The following is a 20,258-nucleotide window of genomic DNA, read 5'->3' as shown; positions in this document are numbered from 1 at the left end:
AAGTACTGTGCTTGGGACTTTCGTGTATATTGCATTTCAGTTAATCCTGGCAACAGCTCACTGGGACAAGACTATAATCCCTTTTTATTGTTTAGGAAACAGACTTGGAGAAGCCAAGTGGAACTCACATAGCTAGTAAGAATCTGGATTTCTTTGTCATGTAATTCATTCTTATTACTTTGATCCACTAGTCCTCACAACTGCTTCTGAAAAACCTGCTTTTATTTTCTCCGCATTAAGAAGATTTACATGCTCATTGTGAGGGGGGAAGAAAAAAAGCACAGAAAAATAACATTTAAAAATTAAATTCCTACCATTGAGATATACCTACCAGCTTTTTTTTTCTATAGTATACATTTTTTAAAAAAATACTGGGATCAGATTGTATTTTTTTTTTTGAAACTTGTGTTTTCCACCTATCATTACAATAAACGAGTAATACGGTAAATATGAGTATTAACTTTGCTCAATATTTTTCCCTTTTTAGAGAAGGACTCTAGTGATGTGGGAATACTGTTCTATCACTTACTGGCTGTGTGCTTTTGGACAAACCGCATAATCTCTCTGAGCCCCAGGCTGCTCATCTGAGGACTGTTGTGAAGATTAGGCATGATCACGTGGGTGAATTCCTGCCTGGTGCAGTGTCTGGCACGCTCTGTGCCCCTGCCACAGTCACTGCCCCAGTCTCTCCCTTACCCTAAGCAGAGGCCCAGAGCTTTCTGGCCTCCTCAGGGGCTGTTGAAGTTCTGCTGTGGCCATCAGTCCTCCACCTCTGCTCCATGTCCTTCATTTCATGTAGTTACCCTGACCCTTTGGCTGAGGAAGGGGCTCACCCCAAACCAACATAAGTTTTGACTCTCAAAAGGGGTGGATTCCTTTTCTGTTTCACACAATCCTTGGTCTCTCTTCAGGGACTGGGAACATGCTCCTGAGCCAGACTGGAAAAGATCTGAGTAGCCCCACAGTGGTGGGTATGTAGCTCCACCATAATTAGCCAGCATTCTGACCATCTGGACTCTCTCCTACCTCACAGGGATTTCCTTGTCCACACTGAACTAAGACTGATCCAAGAGTCCTGCTCTTGCTGACCGAACTTTTCCCATCTGTTCTCCAACTTGCTTTGCCAGCTTGGCTCCAGACATGGGCCCCTGGTGGCCATGCAAAGTAGTCGTCCCTCACTCGAGACTCTGACACTCCTGAGGTGGAATATGCGCTCCGTAATTTGCTAGTCTCTTATTTTGGCAAAGGCCAAAAGTCCCAAATACCCTTACGTTATACTTCTTGAAAAGCAGGGAAGGAGCGCCCTCCTAGTTGCTAGATGGGATGCTGCCCAATTCATGAATCACTCAATAAAGCCAATTAGATCTTTAAAAAAGGAAGGAAAAAGGAAAGCAGGGCAGCCACGTTCCTGATTTCTTTTTATGTTTATCTATGCATATACTATAGAAAATCTGGAAACTATGCTTAACAAAGAGAAGAAAATAAAAATCTAAATTCAGGACTAAGCACACACTGATCACGTTTTGGTGTCTATTCCTCCAGTCTTTTCTCTACACACATATGGCACTTTCTCAAGTCTCAGATTGCCAGAAGCATCATCTCATTAATAACAGCTTTTCAGGGAGGCCGTGAGGGGGGAACCCACAGCATTAAGTATTCATATTGATTATGAGGCATCTTTATTTCAGAAATAGTAAGTAGAAAAAAAAACCTATCAAGTACCTAGGAAATACTATATATGATATTTTAAAAAATTTTTGAAAGTGGGATGATACTGTAACTTGCTTTTTTCAGTTAACAATATATTAATATAGTTCCATGCCATCTTCTATAGAGTCCTTCAAGACATTATTCTACAAAATGGAAATAGCTTTTCTTTTTCTGAATATAGAGACAATACATATTCATGTAGCAAATTCATGCAATGCAAAAAAAAGTATAAAGAAGAAAATGAAAGCAAGCCCAAATCTCATTACCTAGCAGCAACCGCTGTTAATCATTTTTGTGAATATTTTCTGAGCTATCTCTATGAAAATGCATATGTAAAATATATAATATTTTATAAATGCAATCCTACTATAACGGTGCTTTGTAACATGCTTTTATTTTTCACGTAGCAGTAAGTCACAGGGATTCCTCCAAGACAACAAATATAAGTCTACTTCATCATTTTAAAAGTCTGCATCATATTTCACTGTATGGATATAGCATAATTTGTTCACCTGGTCTCCTACTGATAAACATTTAGGTTACTTCCAGTTCACCATTATACATAACACTTTTGTACAGTTAGCTCCTAGAAATAAATTCCTAGAAATATAATTCCCGAATCAGTACATATCTTTCAAATTTGGATATGTGTGGCAAATTGCACTTCAGAGGCTGTACTTTTATACTTCCATTAACAGTGTTTAAGACTTCCCCTAACCCTTGCCTAAACTAGGTATTATTTTTAAGACATTTTTTTCAATCAGTTTTCAATTAATGACAAGGTTGAAAACCTAAGGGTGCCAAGACAATTCAATGTGAAAAGAACAGTCTTTTAAACAAATGGGCTGGGACTTTTATACATCCCCATGCAAAAGAATGAAGTTGAACCTGTATCTCATATCATGTACAAAAATTAACTCAAAATGGATAATAGATTTTTTTAACTGTCCTAAACTGTGTATTAGGTACAATTTTACAAACATTACTCATTAGCGGTAATGGGGGAGCTGGAGAGTATTGTGTCTTCTCCCAGTGCACGGGGAGAACCACCAATAGTGTGGTGGAACTTGTGGCCCTTTCTAAGGCCACAGCTCCTGCAGCCTGCAGATGTTAGTCCTCGCATCTCCCTGTGCTTATGGACTGGTTTGGTGATCCACGGTGTGTCAGGATTCCGTCTGATAGCTTTACGGAAGGATCAATCAGGATAATCTCAAAGAATTTGTATGTAGAATCCTCACCAATCCAGTAAGAATTCAGGACTCTCAGAGCCCCACAGTGGCATCCAGCTCACTCCTCAGCAACAGACTGAAGGCTTCGTGCAAACTTTAGCTGGTTAACACCGTGATGGACAGGCTTGCTATGGGTCACACCCTTAGGAACTGGGTGTTTCTGGCTACCACAGCGCACACAGATCCGATATATGACATGATCTTGCTTAGCCTTGTATCCCAGCCTGCATGCTTTATTGGGCCCGGTCGGGTTGGGGGGCCCTGTGGAGCGCAGAGAGCTGACGGTACTGCCAGCAGTGCACTCTGAGAAGAAACCGCATTACATTGGACTGCTTCTTCCTCCATAGCTCCTGGGTGTACTTGTATGTGCCCACCTTGGCTTACCTGATGGCTGCGGCCAGACGGAAAGGCGGATCGTAGACTTTTAAGAGTTAAAACTGTAAGACTCACAAGAAAACATGGGAGTAAATCTTTATGATCTTGGATTAGGCAAAGCTTTCTTAGATATGACACCAAAAGCACAACATACCGGAGAAAAAAGAGATAAATTGGACCTAATCAAAATAAAACTTTTGTGCTTCAAATGACACCATGAAGAAAGTGAAAAAACAATGCATGGAATGCATTCATATTTATGGGAGAGGCACTAAAAAGTGACTAGGAACGCTGTGTGCTCCGGTAGGTCTTAAAAATTAGTGGGCATCTCTCCATGGTGATCAGGAAACAAGGTGACATTTCATTGTGAGACCCCCCCAAATGTCAGTACCTACATAGCTGTAAAGGATGAAATTATCAAGCGATAATACAACACAATTCCTTTGGCTTTCCAGATTGAAATGGCCCACCAAGCCATATTATAATGAAATTTCAGAAAGCCAGAGATCCTAAAAGTGTCCTATGAGAAAAAAAAAGTCATAATGAAAGGATCAAAAATCAAAATAGTGTGAGACTTGTCTATAAAACACAGGAAACTAGAAGACAGTGGAGCAATTGATGCCTTCTGAGGAAATTCTGAGGAAGAGATCCTCCACTCAGAGGTTAACATGCAGCCAAACTATCATTCAAGAGTGAAAGTAGAATAAAAATATTTTCAGACATTCACGATCTCAAAATATTAACCTTCCACACACCCTTTCTCAGGAAGATACTGGAAAATATATTCCCACAAGGGTAGCTATACAGCAAGCCAGGAGAGCAGCCCAGTACAGATGGAAGAAGAGGGCAAGAGAGCTCCAGGAAGGATATTGGAAAATAAAAATGAAGATGATCACCTCTGTAACCACACTGAGGGGAGATTTTACAGCTCTGATAGGCAGAGAAATGAAAACAAAAAGATAATTCTGAACTCCAGGAAAAATAAAAAGTTGCACAAGAAATGTAGTTATAGTATGTTATATGGTTCATCTGTAAACATTATGTAGTCATATTAACATAACTAACCAATACGGAAAGGAGGAGAAAGTCAAAGCTGTGTGTGAGGGTGTAAGAGATCCAAATTCTTATTTTTTATAGCAGGAAGTCAATAATTAATGTTAACTATTAATGTCTAAAATTAATTTAAAAATAAAAAATAATATGACCACATTATTTATATAAAAGGAGGCAAACACCAGAGGCAACAGCCAAAAGAATTGAAATTGCTGTCTCTGGAGAATGGGGAGTAAAGTGGGAGGGGTGAGGCAAAAGCCTGTTTTGGTAACAAGCTCTGAAGTAGTTGTAGTTGGCGTTTAGAACTCTGTCCATGTATTACTCTGAAACAAACGAAATTTAAATTAAAAAGCAAGCAAGTTGGCAGACAAGGCTTCTGAGTGTGGGTGTGGATACTGGGCAAAGGTGTTCTGCCTTCCTCAGAGATCTGTTCCCAAAGGGCTGACAGGAGACAGATGGTATGGGAGGGGCCAAGCGCCTTCCTACCTTTCTTCTCAGCCAGTCTGCTCACGGAATGCAAGTGGGTATGATACGAACTCAAAATGGGTCAGATTTTCTTTATCCAGCTGCAGCATGCACTTTAAAAGAGTAGGGATGTTGCTAAGCCTCTGGCTCTACATTTCTGTCAGATTTTGCATGGTGTTGGGAGATTCCTAATTTCCCCATTTCTTCAGATGTGTTTTAGCCAGAAGTTGAGAGATGGCAGGAAGCCATCTAGGACGTCACTGTTTTTCACCAGACATCCAGGTTCTTTGTACAACAGCCTGAGCAGGTTGGCCTCTCTCTCTTTCTCTTGCTCGCTCTCTCTAGTTGAGGAATAATGACATCCAGTAAAGCACACAGAAGTTAAGCATACAGTTGGTGAGTTTTGACAAAGGTGTGTATCTGTGTAACCAACACCCCCAATCAAGATAGAAAACACCACTATCACATTCCCTGTGCCCCTTCCAATGCTCCATCAGAGGCAACTCTATTTTAATCATATCTCCAAGAGATGATTTTGCCGGTTCTTGAACTTCATATGAATGAAATCATACCACATGTACTCTCTTGTGTCTGACTTCCTTCACTCCATTTAATATTGTTGACATTTATCTGGGTTGATGGATGCATTGGTAGCACATTTCTTTATGGATGAGTAGTATTCCAATGTATGAATATATTATAATTTATTCATCCATTTTCTGATCAAGTGTCTTCTTTCTGGTGACCAACCTTGTTTCTGAGCTGGAGCATGTCTCCTTCGCATGACCCTTTTCACTAACACACAAATGGAGTTGTTTCCACTATGTAGAGTTAAAGGATAAAAACTAGGCTTTTTAAAGGATCAGCAAAATTTACACATATGCTAAAAATGGAAACTGGATGTAATACATGCTCATTTAGGTTAAAACTATTTCTGCAACAGGAGACTAATTAAAAGCCTGTGACAGTAACCCACATGTGAGGTAACTGAACTCTAGACCAAGTTTCTTTGCTATGCGAAGAGAAAGGGAGGAATCTTTTATCCTGTTCCTGGTACCGCGTTTCCCTGAAAATAAGACCTAGCCGGACCATCAGCTCTAATGTGTCTTTTGGAGCAAAAATTAATATAAGACCCGGTATTATATTACCTTATATATTGATTATATTATATTATATATTATATATTATATATCATATTATGTTATACCCAGCCTTATACTAAAATAAGACCGGGTCTTATATTAATTTTTGCTCCAAAAGACGCATTAGAGCTGATGGTCTGGCTAAGTCTTATTTTCGGGGAAACATGGTAGCTAAGCTCTCACCACACACTGTGGGGCTTTCTAAAGGTATAGTGACATTGGGAAAGAAAACTGAATTTGGACTTGGTTAGTTTTTCGTTCTTTCACTCACTGAGGCTCCCTAAGTCTCAGTTTCCTCATAGGTAAAATGAGGATGAATAAATACAGGGAAGAAGTGGGAGTGAAATTTAGTGCACACCTTTAATTTTAAAAATATGTGAACATATTCCCTGTTCAAAACAGACTAAAACAAAACCCTGAATACTATCAAATAGGCTATCTCTGTGAATGGTTAGGCATTCTAGGCTGCTGAAAGAATGGGCACCAGAGACTGGCTACCTCCTGTCTGTGAGAATCTTAAAGTCTATTAGCCCAGAAGTCCTGTCACTCTGGGATAGCTGGACAATAGGGAATTATATCAGCTTAATGACAAAAAATAGGCTGCTTGGTTGCAGCGAGAACTCTGCTCTGAGAGTAAAGAGATCTGGATCCTGGTCCTGGCTTTACTGTGTAATTTGGGTGGGTTACTTACCCTCTCTGTGTCTTCTATTGAATGAAGGAACAAAACTGTATGATCTTTGAGATGCTTCCAGCTTTGACATGCTAGAATATAATGCTAATTTCTAAGCAACAGAGGTTATCATGATATGATATCAGTAAAGGGTTTCCTAGTGGCATTTTTATATCTAAGACAAGAGCAAGGCTGTGAATACCGTGATTATATTTTCACCTTTTATTTTCTTTAATACTGAAGTAAATATCCAAAAGTGATGAGTCCAGTGGAGTGTGTATTTCAGGAAAAGAAACTTAGTTGTGTTTCAGTAGTACCCTTGGTACAATCCCAATGTTGTATTTGCCATTGCTATCAGAGTAAGAGTGTATCAGTGAAATTTTATGAATATATGGCACTTTATATGGCTATCAAGGATCTCAAAGATCAAATAGTTCCAATTCTAACAAGACTCAAATTTGAACTTTGGTGCCAAGGAACTCACCCCCTCCTGAGGTGCTTCGTTCCATTTTTATATTGTTCAAATCATTAGGAAACTGTTCCTTAGGTTGAGCCAAAATCTTGACTTCACATAACTACTAGTCCTAGCTTTGCTGTCTGTAGCTACAAACTACACCTGTGTTCTCTCTGGTCGAGGTTGCAAATTGCTGAGATGTGGGCCAGTATTGGACCGTGTCTTGTTGACTCATCATAGCCTTTAAAAATATCTCAATTAATTTCTAACATTAAAACATCATGAGGGGCCGGCCCAGTGGCTCAGGCAGTTAGAGGTCCATGCTCCTAACTCAAAAGGCTGCCAGTTCGATTCCCACATGGGCCAGTGGGCTCTCAACCACAAGGTTGCCAGTTCAATTCCTCGACTCCCACAAGGGATGGTGGGCTCCGCCCCCTGCAACTAAGATTGAACACTGCACCTTGAGCTGAGCTGCCTCCCAGATGGCTCAGTTGGTTGGAACGTGGGGTCTCAACCACAAAATTGTCAGTTCAATTCCTCGAGTCCCGCAAGGGATGGTGGGCTGTGCCCCCTACTACTAGCAACGGCAACTGGACCTGGAGCTGAGCTGCGCCCTCCACAACTAAGATTGAAGGGACAACAACTTGACTTGGAAAAAAAGCCTGGAAGTACACACTGTTCCCCAATAAAGTCCTGTTCCCCTTCCCCAATAAAAAATTAAAAAAAAAAAAAATCATGAGATTTTTTTTTTTTTTACCTGAACTGTTTCTGGCTTCTTTTGAAAGATGAAAAGATCTGTGCAGTTGCCTCCCCGATATAATTCTTCTCATTTTTATAACAATTGAAAGTTTTGTTCTAGTCCCTACCCTTCCTGGCTTAGCCTGTGTGCGTTGGGAGAGCCTGATCCCACCCCTTGTTCTAGGATAGGGCACGCAAACTAGTCCACATTCGTCAGCACAGTCCCACCTCTTCTCACCTTTATTGGTGCAGAAATAAGCACCGTCTTAGAGATTGGCTTCCCTGGGAACAGAATCCAAGACGAAGAGTTGCACGCAGAAGGTTTACTGAGGAATGCTCTCGGGACATACGCGAATGGTGACGTGAAAAAGACAGGGTGGGTGTGGAGAAAGGATGACCACGACATTAGCTGCAATGTGATAGTTACAACCAAAGCCTCAGCTCATCCCACCAAGGACTCAAGAATGGGGAGGGCTCTTCAGAGTTGCCCCAAATTGAAGTAAGGGACCCATATATTTGTATTCTCGTATTAGCTTGTTACTTTCTTCAGGCTGCACCATGGAAGAGGGTGTAAGACCTTGGGGGAAGTGGTTTTCTGAAGCTGAGAGCAAGAATATTCCCAGTAGCTGAGGGATGGGTGTGTCCACCCTGAAGAGGAGATCTGGGCAGAGCCCCACAGTAGCCACTACAGGCACATGATGCAATCTATTTAATAGAGGTTTGCTAGGGGCTCCTGAGAAAGAAGCTTCCAGAAGTGACCTTTATCTTTCAAGATATGAGTGAGGAGCTCTGGCCCTTGTGGGCAACCACCTCACATCAAAGTCAGCTTTGATGACATTGGTATTCTGTTGAATCAAACCAACCTGAAGCTTGAATTACCCTGGACTTTTAGTGTGAGCTTCATTGTTATAAGTCAGTTTTTCAGTTGTGTTTTAATTACTTACAAATGAACATACTTTGACACATTCTGCCAATGTGTAGCTGCATTTTTTGGCAATAACCTGCTAAGTAGCAGCTGCCTTCTTTTTTGGACACATCTCTTAGTTTCCGGTTTACTAGTGCTCACTCAGCTTTTAGGAGTGGTAGCAGAAAGCTAAATCCTAATCTTTTTGTTTTTTTTAATTTATTGGGGTGACAATTGTTAGTGAAATTACATAAATTTCAGGTGTACGATTCTGTATTACATCATCTATAAATCCCATTGTGTGTTCACCACCCAGAGTCAGTTCTCCTTCCATCACCATATATTTGATCCCCCTTACCCTCATCTCCCACCCCCCACTCCCCTTACCCTCTGGTAACCAGTAAACTATGGTCTGTGTCTATGAGTTTTTGTTTCTCATTTGTCTTGTTCTTTTGCTGTTTTTGGTTTATATACCACATATCAGTGAAATCATATGGTTCTCTGCTTTTTCTGTCTGACTTATTTCGCTTAGCATCATACTCTCAAGATCCATCCATGTTGTCACAAATGGTCCTATTTCATCTTTTCTTATGGCCAAATAGTATTCCATTGTGTACATATACCACAACTTCTTTATCCATTCATCTATCGAAGGGCATTTTGGTTGTTTCCATGTCTTGGCCTAATCTTCTAATAGTAGGAAGTCAATAGGAAATGTCTAACGTGGAAAAATCAAGAAATATCAGCAGAAGCATGTGTTTATAAATATGGAGGTAAACATCAGAAGAACAGCTAAAAGATTTGGCAGTAGTTGCCTCTGGGGAGATCCAACAGGGTGGGATAGGACAAGAGACACAGCTGGGTTTTGTGGGGAGCCTTGCAGTGCCCTTTGGGTTGAAGCGCGGTGTCCTCCTGGGGAGAATGCATCCTCCAGGGCATCCTGCACTGTGCTCTGTGACTCTCCCCTCTCCTGTTCTCCTGCCTTCCTCGGACAGGGCATTTCCTAAGTGTTGGTTGAATAACCATCTTGAGCTACCCTTTCTCTCTTGATTAACTTATTCACTTTCTCTGCATCTGGGAGACTTTTCCCTACTCCTGATCTCTCCTCTTAAGCTCCAGATCCATATTTCTCCCACAGGATCACCTTGGAGCTCCCCTGCCTTATTGCTACCTTCCACAAGGAGATAACCAAGATCCCTCACAGCTCTGACACTCTATGAGATCTAAAACAGAGATGGAAACATTTAACAAGTCATAATAATGGATCTCTTTCACATAGTTAATATTATTAGCCATTTTTTTCTTTTGTCACAAGAAACAGACATTTATTGAGCACCAACCACATGCCAAGTTTGACACAAGATGCTATCATATGATTTTACTGTTTGAACATCTCTTTTGGCCCTGAAGTTTTTGTTTCCTCAGCTTAAGCACCTATAAAATGTACATAAAAAATTATAAGGATTAAATGAGTCATTTAATCCATAACATTTAAAAGGCTTTACAATGTTTGTAAAAACTTTAAAAAGTACTTAACATAAAGTTACTAATTAGGACAGCATTTAGATAGCTATGTCAGAGAAAGAGAGAGAGAGAGAGAGAGAGAGAGAGAGAGAGAGAGAGAAACACTGGGCTTTAGGGGTAATAAGAAGATACTCCTGCTCTTAAGAGTCACCTTTTAGGCGAGAAAGACACATTAACAAAAAGTGATATTGTAATAGTCATACAACGTGACAAGATCTCATATCAGGAATATGATATAAGGAATATGACCAAAGTACTATAAGAACCCAGATTGTGGGAAGGGACAATTCTTCTTGGGGTAGGGTGTGCGGTAGGCCCAGGAAGGTTTCACCAGGGGAGTGTCATTTTAGATGGGCTTCGAAGAATAAGTAATAGCTTTCCAGGTTGACAGAAAGGATATTTCAAGTAGAGAAACTAGCTGAGGCAAAGTCCAAAGAAGTGGTTTTAAAGAGCCTAGCATGTTAGGGGAACAAGGGAAATGTTTCATTACTTTAAGAATTATAGCTATTGAAAGACCTGGCAAAGAGGAGAACTTCCAGGAAAAAACCCAAGCGGCATCAATGCTGGATGGGAAGAACCTCTCATGTCATACAATGTGCTAACTTTTTAATTTTTTTTGGTCTTTTTTTGTGGTAAAATTAATGTAATATAAAATTCCCTTTTAACCATTTTAAAGTGTATAATTCAGTAGCATTTAGTACATTCACAATGTACTAAACCACCACCTCTATCAAGTTCCAGAACATGATCACTCCAAAAGGAAAGCCCATGCCCATTAAGCAGTCACTCCCCATCCTGGTCTTCCCTAGTCCCTGACGATTATGTGTCTGCTTTCTGTTTCAATAGATTTGCCTATTCTGGACATTTCATATAAAGTGAATCATACAAGATGCCGTCTTTCAATACTATTAAAAGGCAAATGACATCTTAATATTACAAAAATAATTTTGATCTATGGACCCCCTGAAAGAGCATCAGGATCCCCAAGAGGTCTGCAGACCAGACTTCAAGCAGTGCTGGTCTAGGTCAGCCAAGGTGTGGGACACCAGCTCCCCATTACAGCTTCTATTCCAGCACAGGGTGATTATCATGTCCCCATGTCCAACCCGAGGTGCCCCCCCATCTCAGTGTCTCATCTCCCTTGAAAATTGTCAGCCATTTTCTGCAAAACTGAGATTAGTGATATAGTAGTGGGTTCACATTTAAACTGTTCAAAGAACCACACAACCAAATGAGGTCAAATTTTAATTTATTAGTAATAAATATGACTATAGTTAAAGAAAAACTGTACCACAAACTTATTTCCAATAAAATTGTGATCACTTCCTGCCACTATCATTACATTACATAATATAATCACAGTAATTACCTTCTACCTGTGATGAGAGCCATCGTGTACTGTTGAACATCAAGTAGCTGCCATGCCAGAAATTGCTAGTCCCTTTCTCCTCTAATGATCCCAGCTTATTTTATTCTTCAAGTGTTCTTCTCAAAGTAATTATCATGCTTATTATCCAGCATATTCAAATGTTAATGTGCACGCTGTACTGATGCTGTTATGAGACCCATTTTGCTCAGGAGCTAAATTATGTTGCCATTCTGCTTGGTGCTAGAGGTTCTGTGCTTGAAACCTGTTTCCCACATACAAGGAGCCAAGGTTATTTAATTAGAATGCTGAGCTAGAATGAAGAGTCTGACACTTAATATAGAACCTGTAAGCTAAAGGGGGTCAGCAAGTATAAGGCCTACGCATTTTGAATTAACTATCCATCACTGTGGAGACAATCAATATTTGAGCAGACTGGCTTTGGGGCATGTTTAACATCATTCCTCCAGGGTCTCTACTGAACTCTGCCTCTGCAGCTTAAACTGCCAAAAATCACAGTTCTGATAATTGGAAACACTGAGTTGCAATCTGCTCGAATTTTCACTCATTGGTTTTGCTCTGCCCTCTGGAGCATGTCTGCTCTCTGCTCTATGACTGCCCTTCAGAGATTGAGGACAGGGACACTATCCCCCACTGTATGCTGTTCTAAGTCTCAATTGTCCCAGGTTACCAGGTTATATGACAGGTTACCAGGCCCTTTACCACTGTGGTCACTCAGTTTGTCAGTGTTACCACTCCCTCTTAAAAGTGAGGTTCTCAGAACCTGAAACGATCCAGGTGTGGACTGATCAGTGTGGAAATAAGATCTCTTTTGGATATAAACATTCTTGTTGGATGATTCTATTAGTGCTTTCCAGGAGTGTATTACCTTTCTGTTATCCAGCACTGATTGGTAATTGGCTAAAACCACCAAGTCTTATAAACCATATATTGGTACTTCGGCAATTAGCCACTTAGACAGAAATACAGGATCTGAGATTTGTCATCATTATATTTCATCATGTTAAATTTTCCAATGCTTTTGCCTGTCAAGAGCCTTTTTGTATCTTGAATTGATCCTTTCCATCCACAAATGTAATCAGTCTATCAGTATTGCTATTTTTATATAAATCAAAGTTAAAAAACAGCTGACAGAAAAGGCCTCAGGATGGAGCCCTTCATCTACTACCCGAGACCTCTAATCAGAGTATTCATTCAACCCTCCCTCTCCATTCCCAACACACGTATCTCCATCTCAACTATTCCGTCCTCTAACTCAAGTTGTCAGGGAGGGAAAACATTAATGAATATTCCAGGTCACTAACTGGCTGGTTAAGGTGGCCTGCAAAAGAAACAAGGGAGTGAATAGGACCTGGTGAAGGGCCCAATGTGGCTGGACAGGATTCTGTGAAGCTACTTTATCTAGGCCCGGACATCAGCACACTTTGGGGCAGTATTAAGCCGGAGTCAAATGGAAGATAGTCCAGGGTTCTGTTGTGATGAAAGAGAGAGGAAATCAATAACCAGGAAACAGAACCAATGTTGGAATTAGTCCATCAAACTGGAGGGACTAGGCAGAAGAGAACAGAGGCAGGCAAGGGTCACAAAGAGAATGAAGCAAAGAATGAGCATGTGAAATAGAATTGAGGCATGCCAAGTGGGAACCAGAGCTCTGGCTGTCCAATATGGCAGCCACTAGCTACAGGTGGCTACTTAAATTTACTAAAAATTAAGTAGAAAAGTCAGTGCCTCAGTTACATGAGCCAAATTTCAAGTGGATAGTGCAGAAGAACATGTTCATCGTGGCAGAAAGTTCTATTGGACACTTCTGCTCCAGAGCATTCTAGGTGTAGTTCTAGGAAAGGGTCAAACTAGGTAGGATATAATGTTAGTGTACTTATTTTTCTTTTGCTCTTCTTCAAGACCCAGCTCAAATATCGATTCTTCTGGGAATTTGCCCCATGCAGCCATGTAATTGTGTGCTGCAGGCAGCAGAGCGTTCTGAGCTATGCAGTTCTCAGTGATAATGCATGGATCTACGGAGAACTTAGAATGGAGGCCCTAGCACAGCTGTTTGTCAATTCTTAACCCAAACATGGCCTTTTTCTATCTGGGGAAGGTATCCTCCTTGACAAAGCAATTAGCTTTGGGGTTAAGACATGTGGGGTAGGAGAGAAGAAGAAAGGAACGCTGACCCAGACAGCTACATTTGTTGAATCCACCTTTGTAGCTGTAAACGTAATTTGTAATAAAACATTTTGATCTCCTGTCCACAAACATTACATAGGCCATCTTGGCTAGGCAGTCAAGAAATTGAAGTCAAGGTCTGATTTGCTTGATGCAAGATATCTTGTCATCTTACCTGTGGACCCTCACTACATTTTTCAGTCTGCCTCTTTTTCTTTTAATTTCCTGTGCCAGAAGCTCTTAGAATTTCTCATACTAAGATCTACCAATTCTACCTTCTAAATCTCTCTAGAATCTGTCCCTTCCTTTAATACCCTCAGTTAATTTATTTTCTCTCCTTTCCCACCCAGCGCCCCCACTGCCATCTAAATGCTCTAACAACCTTACCTGACCGTGACATTCTCCTCCCTAAAACCTTTCAGTGGCTCCCCATCACATCATAGAGGCCCAACTACCTTTCAGGTCTTTCCACTCCTTGATGTGTAGCACATGTTCCAGCCTCCCTGTTACCCAGAACCAAGGTCCCCTCTCATCTCTGTGCCTTCGTACTTGCAGCGCCACCTGTCTGAAATATCCACCCTCCCTTTTTTCCCCCTGGGGAATTTCTACACACTGTTAAGGTTCCATTTCAATCTCATATCCTCTGAGAAGCCTACCCTGAGCCCTCTGACAGACTTCAGGGATCCATCAGTTGTGCCCAAATACTGTGCAGGCTTTGGTCATAACACACCCTGTGTATGACACTCATGGGTCTGTTTCTCCTACGAGACTGTGAGGTCTCAAGGGCAGGCAGCACATCTGACTCATCTCTTACCCCCAGTTGACAGCACAGGACCTGACTCATAACAAACACTTGCTAAATGTCTGTTAAAACGAGTGACAACCTGTGCCATTATGAAGTTCGACTGTGACCAAAAACGAAGACCGTGAGGATGTGGTGTGCTGCTGCCAGCTCCTTGGGGTTCACGCACGCTGAGAGAGGCCTATGCACAAGTGGCCCTGGTCGTTGAGGGTGTGGGGAAAAGCAAGAGGCCTGCAGCTGTTCCCACGGAAAGCCTCACTGCACACTGGCCGTCCCCAGCAGGCACTGCAACAGGCACACACTTATTCCTTGTTTTTGTGTGTGTATGAAAAAACACAGGACCCCTTGGAGAACGATCTTGTAGGGATCCATCTGTAGTTAACTCTATGAAGGGAGTTACGGGCAAGAAGGAGAAACCTCTGAGTAGAATGGAGAGGGATGAAATATTGCTACGCTTACATAGCTGGTGAGGGAAAGCGGAAGCCAATGGCAACAATTTTTATGTTTTAAAAAGTACACCATGCCTTATGGTTACCAAGACACTTCCATTTCTATCTTCTTCAGCTTGTAATCCACCCCGTGGGGTGGGCGAGATAGAGCTGGGGTTGTTATTTATAGAGAAGGAAACTAATATCTTGACAGGTGAAATGACTTGCCCAAAGTCACATTCTGAGCAACGGCCCATAAAAATGAAGCAACTTTCCCAGGGTCATGAAGTAAGAAACAGACCTATCAGGTGGGGCTTACTTTAAAAGTGGCCACTGGATTTTCTTTAATACAATTTTTAAAATTAGAAACACTTTCTAGTAAATCGAGTCTGTAGAGGGCTTTCAGGCATCTCTTGGGAAATTTGACTAATGACATTAAAGATTTCTTCCAGCTATGAAATTCTATAAAATTTAGTGTTTACTGTGTCCCAGGCTCATGTAACTCCATAAAGTATAATTATCAGCTTGCAAGTAATTTCCAAAATAAATAGCTCTCCTGCCCAGCCCAGTATCCGTCTAACTTGCCAAAGTCTCCAGCTCATTACTTACTTATTCCATCACCTAGTCATCAATCCAGTCTTTTCACTCCTTCTGCTCCCTACAACATGGCAACTCTATTACTTGATCAATTATCTATTTCCTCTGTCAGAAATAACTAGGATTTAGAGCTAGAGGCATAATTTCTCTATAAGACTAGAAAGCAGAACTGTCATCATGTATTATTGAGATCTTAATTTAATTCCCATTAAAGGGGAATTAAATTGAATGGATTAGTGAAAGTTCACTCTATTCATCCCTCCTCAGAGATGGACAAAATCCAATCGGGTGCCATATTTGGTAGTGGTATATGGGAGTGGAGTTTTCCACAGGTCAGGGTAGGTGTGTAATTTTCTAGAAAGGAAAGGCTGCCTTAGTTGGTGGACCAAGTTATTTCTGTTTTGTCTGACAAGATTCTATCTAGCCTCCTTCCATGAGAACAAAGTGTTGCACACCCAGCTGAACTGGGTAAAAACAGAAGCTAATAGCAGCTCTGTGGAAATAGATACTCTGCCTATCTTTTGATCCAAGAGTCCAGGCTCTATGCACTGCACCACATACTCTGCAGGGTGATAATTGCTCCTACTAGTTCATGTTTCCTGAGAAGTGAAGTGCAGTATCCAATTTTAACAATAAAGGCTATATCAATAATAACATGTAACATCCTATTTTTGTTTTTATGAAGCAGTCCAAGAAGTCAAGAAGAATTATGGGTAATTCTGAGTTTTGCTGGCAGTCTTTGAGGATGGCTACTCTGTTGTGTTTTAACTTCTCTCTTGATTACCAAGGACATTATGAAACTTAAATGTTAGAGTAAGATGTGCTCTTGCTGATGGGGAGGGGGCTCATTACAAAGTGCTGGACCAGGCCTGCCACCTTCTTTTCTCCTAGTGGAGTACCAGACTTTGCTGCATGACTCCCACACAGGTGTCTATCATGGCGGAGCCAGGCTGGTTTCCTTAAAATGAGATGAGAGTGCTCACAATAAAGGGTGACAATACAGAACATAAAGAAGCACAAAGGAAGTCTTCATATTCACATTGAACTTGCCCAGGATACGAGGTCTGACAATTAAGTTCGTGAACTTGTTGCAATGATGCTGCTAACCTTTTTTGATATCAGAGGGATTATTCATTATGACTTTGTACCAACTGGACAAACAGTTAACCAAGTTTTGGAAGTGCCAAAAAGGCTGCGTGAAAAAGTTAGACGACCTGAACTTTTCGCCAATTCATGGCTCTTGTATCACGACAATGCACCAGCTCACACGGCACTGTCTGTGAGGGAGTTTTTAGCCAGTAAACAAGTAACTGTATTGGAACACCCTCCCTACTCACCTGATCTGGCCCCCAATGACTTCTTTCTTTACCCAAAGGTAAAGGAAATATTGAAAGGAAGACATTTTGATGACATTCAGGACATCAAGGGTTATACAACAACAGCTCTGATGGCCATTCCAGAAAAAGAGTTCCAATATTACTTTGAAGGGTGGACTAGGTGCTGGCATCTGCACGTAGCTTCCCAAGGGGAGTACTTCGAAGGTGACCGTAGTGATATTCAGCAATGAGGTATGTAGCACTTTTTCTAGGATGAGTTCGCGAACTTACTTGTCCGACCTCGTATATGCTGATAAAGTCAGATCTGAGCATATCCTTAGCTCCATCTGTTAAAGGTGCTCACAGCTACTTAGGAGAATGCTAAGCAAGAAAGACATGGCAATACATTTTCTGCCTGTTAACATAAATATTTCCCTTTTCTCCCCAACATAAAATACAACCAAAGTGTCACAAAAAACACAAAAACAAACAAAAAACCCACACAAAACACAAAAAGGCCTAACATTTTTTGAGCAGATTGTGACAGAATATCAATCAGCTATGTGTTTGGTATGCAAGCATCCCCAGTGCTAACTCACCTTGAGGACACGTGGAAGGAGGGGGAACAGAGAGTGTCCGACAATTAGGGTGCAAGGCAGGCTGTCTCCAAGGGAAAGTGCTAGAGCCAAAGCTCAAGGTCTAGTTGACAGGTGAGAATAGTGCAATTGCTGTTGATGTCCACCTATAGTGGCAGCAATTGTAGCCAGAGGCACCTCTACCTTGATTGGCTCTGGTGATGATTCTTTACTGAACATATGTATATACTTTGTGCCAGGTGCTCTGGCAGGCGTTGGGGGCTGAACCCCGTGGAAGGTTGCAATTTGTCAGCAGTGGTCCTTTGGGGCAGGGACTGATCTCGGTTATTCTATCTCTAAACTCTAAGTCCAGGAGATAGAATCTGCTGAAAGCAGGAAGTTGAAGTTTCCAAACAAACAGGACTAAAGCATCATGTAAAGTTCTAGTACATATTCTATGCCAGAGTAGGTAGCTAAAACTCCAAGGGGTAAAGAAATAGCAAAAATAGAAGAGGCTAGTCTTCAACTAGAGGTGTCATTGAGAGTAGCTGATATGAGGAACAGTGGCAGGCCAGGAAGTGAGTTGGGTCTTTGCTCTGTCCCTTCTGAATTATAAACCACCCACTACAAAGGGAAGTTTGGTTTTAGGATAGATTCGGACATGATCTAGAAGTTCTGTGAAATGAAAAGAATTCACTTATGAGTTACATAGGTCTACATTTACCTATGTAAGATGTGGTATGCACTCCACTTGGGGAAATGCAGATAATTGTAGATGAAACAACTTGTTTTCTAATAGCTCAGTATTTATTTTAATGTGCTTTAGAAGAAATATAATTTGTGACGCCACAAACCTGTGATTTCACAGGTGATATTGTTGGTTTTCCATTTACAACGCTGTTATAAAATTTCCATTTTAAATATTTTTAGTACAAATAAATTTATTTGAAGAAAATATAAAGTATATAATAATATAGAAGATGTTATTACAAGAATATGAATGTAAACAATTGGAAAGTTTGGGAAATACTTCATTAAGCCAGTTGATGAGATAGATTGACTTGTAGACAGGAGATTTTGGAACACCAGACAGGTGAAGGGAAAACGGTAGATGTCTCAGAGAATCTGGATTCCAGTTCCAACTGCCACTAAACCTGTATGACAGTTGCCTCTCTCTGGATCTCCATTTATTTATTCATAAAAGAATGAATGCCTTGCCTAGCTTTATTATTTAGTGGTTCCATGTCACTTCTTATTATCATCGGGATTATGAACAATCATAGTAACAGCCAGTGCGTTAAGCTCTGCTGTGTGGCAGATGCTTTCCATACGTCATCATTCTTAATTCTCATTCTAGTCATGAAAGGTAAGTGCTATAATGCCCATTCTGTATATGAGGGAATTGAGACTGGAAGATTTTAAGTAACTTGTCCAAGGTCACTCAGAACCTGATTCGAATGAACTTAGATCTGACCCCAGAGGCCGTATTTGTTTCCTCTTAGCCTTGCTGTGTCTCAGTAAATTCCTATTCACCCTTCAAAACTATGCTCAAGATCACGTATTCCAGAAAGATTTCTTTGATCCTGTCCACCCATCTTGATTATATGTCGCTCCTCTGTGTTCCCTTAAATTTTCTATTATGCTGCTTTTTTACATTTGCCTTTGTATTCCCAGCACCCTGCCTAGTTTTGGTCACAGAGTAGATAGATAGTCAACTAACTGCAGAAAGAGGAAGAGCATGAGGGAGAGAGGAAAAAGGAAGAAAGGAGAGGTGATGGGAAAAGAAAATATATTGCTACCTTATTTTATCAAATATGAAAGAAGCAGAATTGAGAGGTAGGAGAGCAAGGTGGTTAAGCATATGGACTCCTAGGTCCAAACCACTGAGCTTTGCCACTTACTAGGTGTGCGACTTAGGGGCCCGGTTCAATGCCCTAGGCTTCAGCTTCTTCATCTATAAAATAGGGATCTCAATGTACTTACATTCAAGGATGTTGTAAGGGATGCTCAAAATGAGTTACATACAAAGTGAAGTGCTTAGAACAGTGCCTGGGACATGGCAAGCAGGCTGAATATTGGCTATTATTATTTCTGTGAAATTAATGAAACGAAAAAACTTAACACTACTGCAAAGTGAAAAAATATGTAACACTATTACATACGTATAGAGGCTCTTCATTTTCCTAACTCTACCTGTTGACCAATGCAGTCACTCCAAGATAGTTATGAATAAAGAGAATTATAGCCATAGGATGCACAATATATCCTTATCTTTACACTTCTATGGCAGCAGAATTAAGCACTTCACCTCTACTGTAAGAACATTTGGAAATATTGATATTAAAATTATCACACTGTATTATATTCTAAATTTCAGATTTACTTGTCAATCACCCTCAATTAGACTATTTCTTGAAAGAAAGGACTCCTGTTTAATTCTTCTCTATGTCTCCAATTCTTAGCAAGGGGGCTGGCAAGAGACAAATGTTCAGTAAATGTTTGCTGAATGAATATTGTAGAAAAATGTGTACACATGAACAATAAAATAAAAAACGATGTGATATTTACCATACAAGAAGCTCAAATCAAGTGTGTTTATAGCTCAGAAAGGAGAGATCACTTCTAGGTAGGAAAAGGTAATAGCATGGATGGTCAGACAGCCTTGGTTTTGAGTCCCAATTCTGGCATTTATGTGCTTATGTGACTTTGGAATAATAACTTCT

General features: G+C 40.7%; 1 protein-coding gene and 1 pseudogene across 4 annotated transcripts in view; one reads left to right on the top strand and one right to left on the bottom strand.

The window, feature by feature from the left end:
• The window catches only part of HEMGN (hemogen), a 37,701-nt gene that overhangs the window by 3,133 nt on the left and 14,310 nt on the right, over window positions 1-20,258 (top strand). The gene's annotated exons all lie outside the window — the stretch shown is intronic.
• On the bottom strand, window positions 2,509-11,656 carry LOC141571267 (large ribosomal subunit protein eL15-like; annotated as a pseudogene).

Source organism: Rhinolophus sinicus, linkage group LG04, assembly GCF_036562045.2.
Source record: "Rhinolophus sinicus isolate RSC01 linkage group LG04, ASM3656204v1, whole genome shotgun sequence".
In the NCBI taxonomy this organism is placed as follows: Eukaryota; Metazoa; Chordata; class Mammalia; order Chiroptera; family Rhinolophidae; genus Rhinolophus; species Rhinolophus sinicus.
The sequence above is the reverse complement of the archived record's forward strand: the minus strand, read 5'-3'. Positions and strand labels throughout refer to the sequence as shown.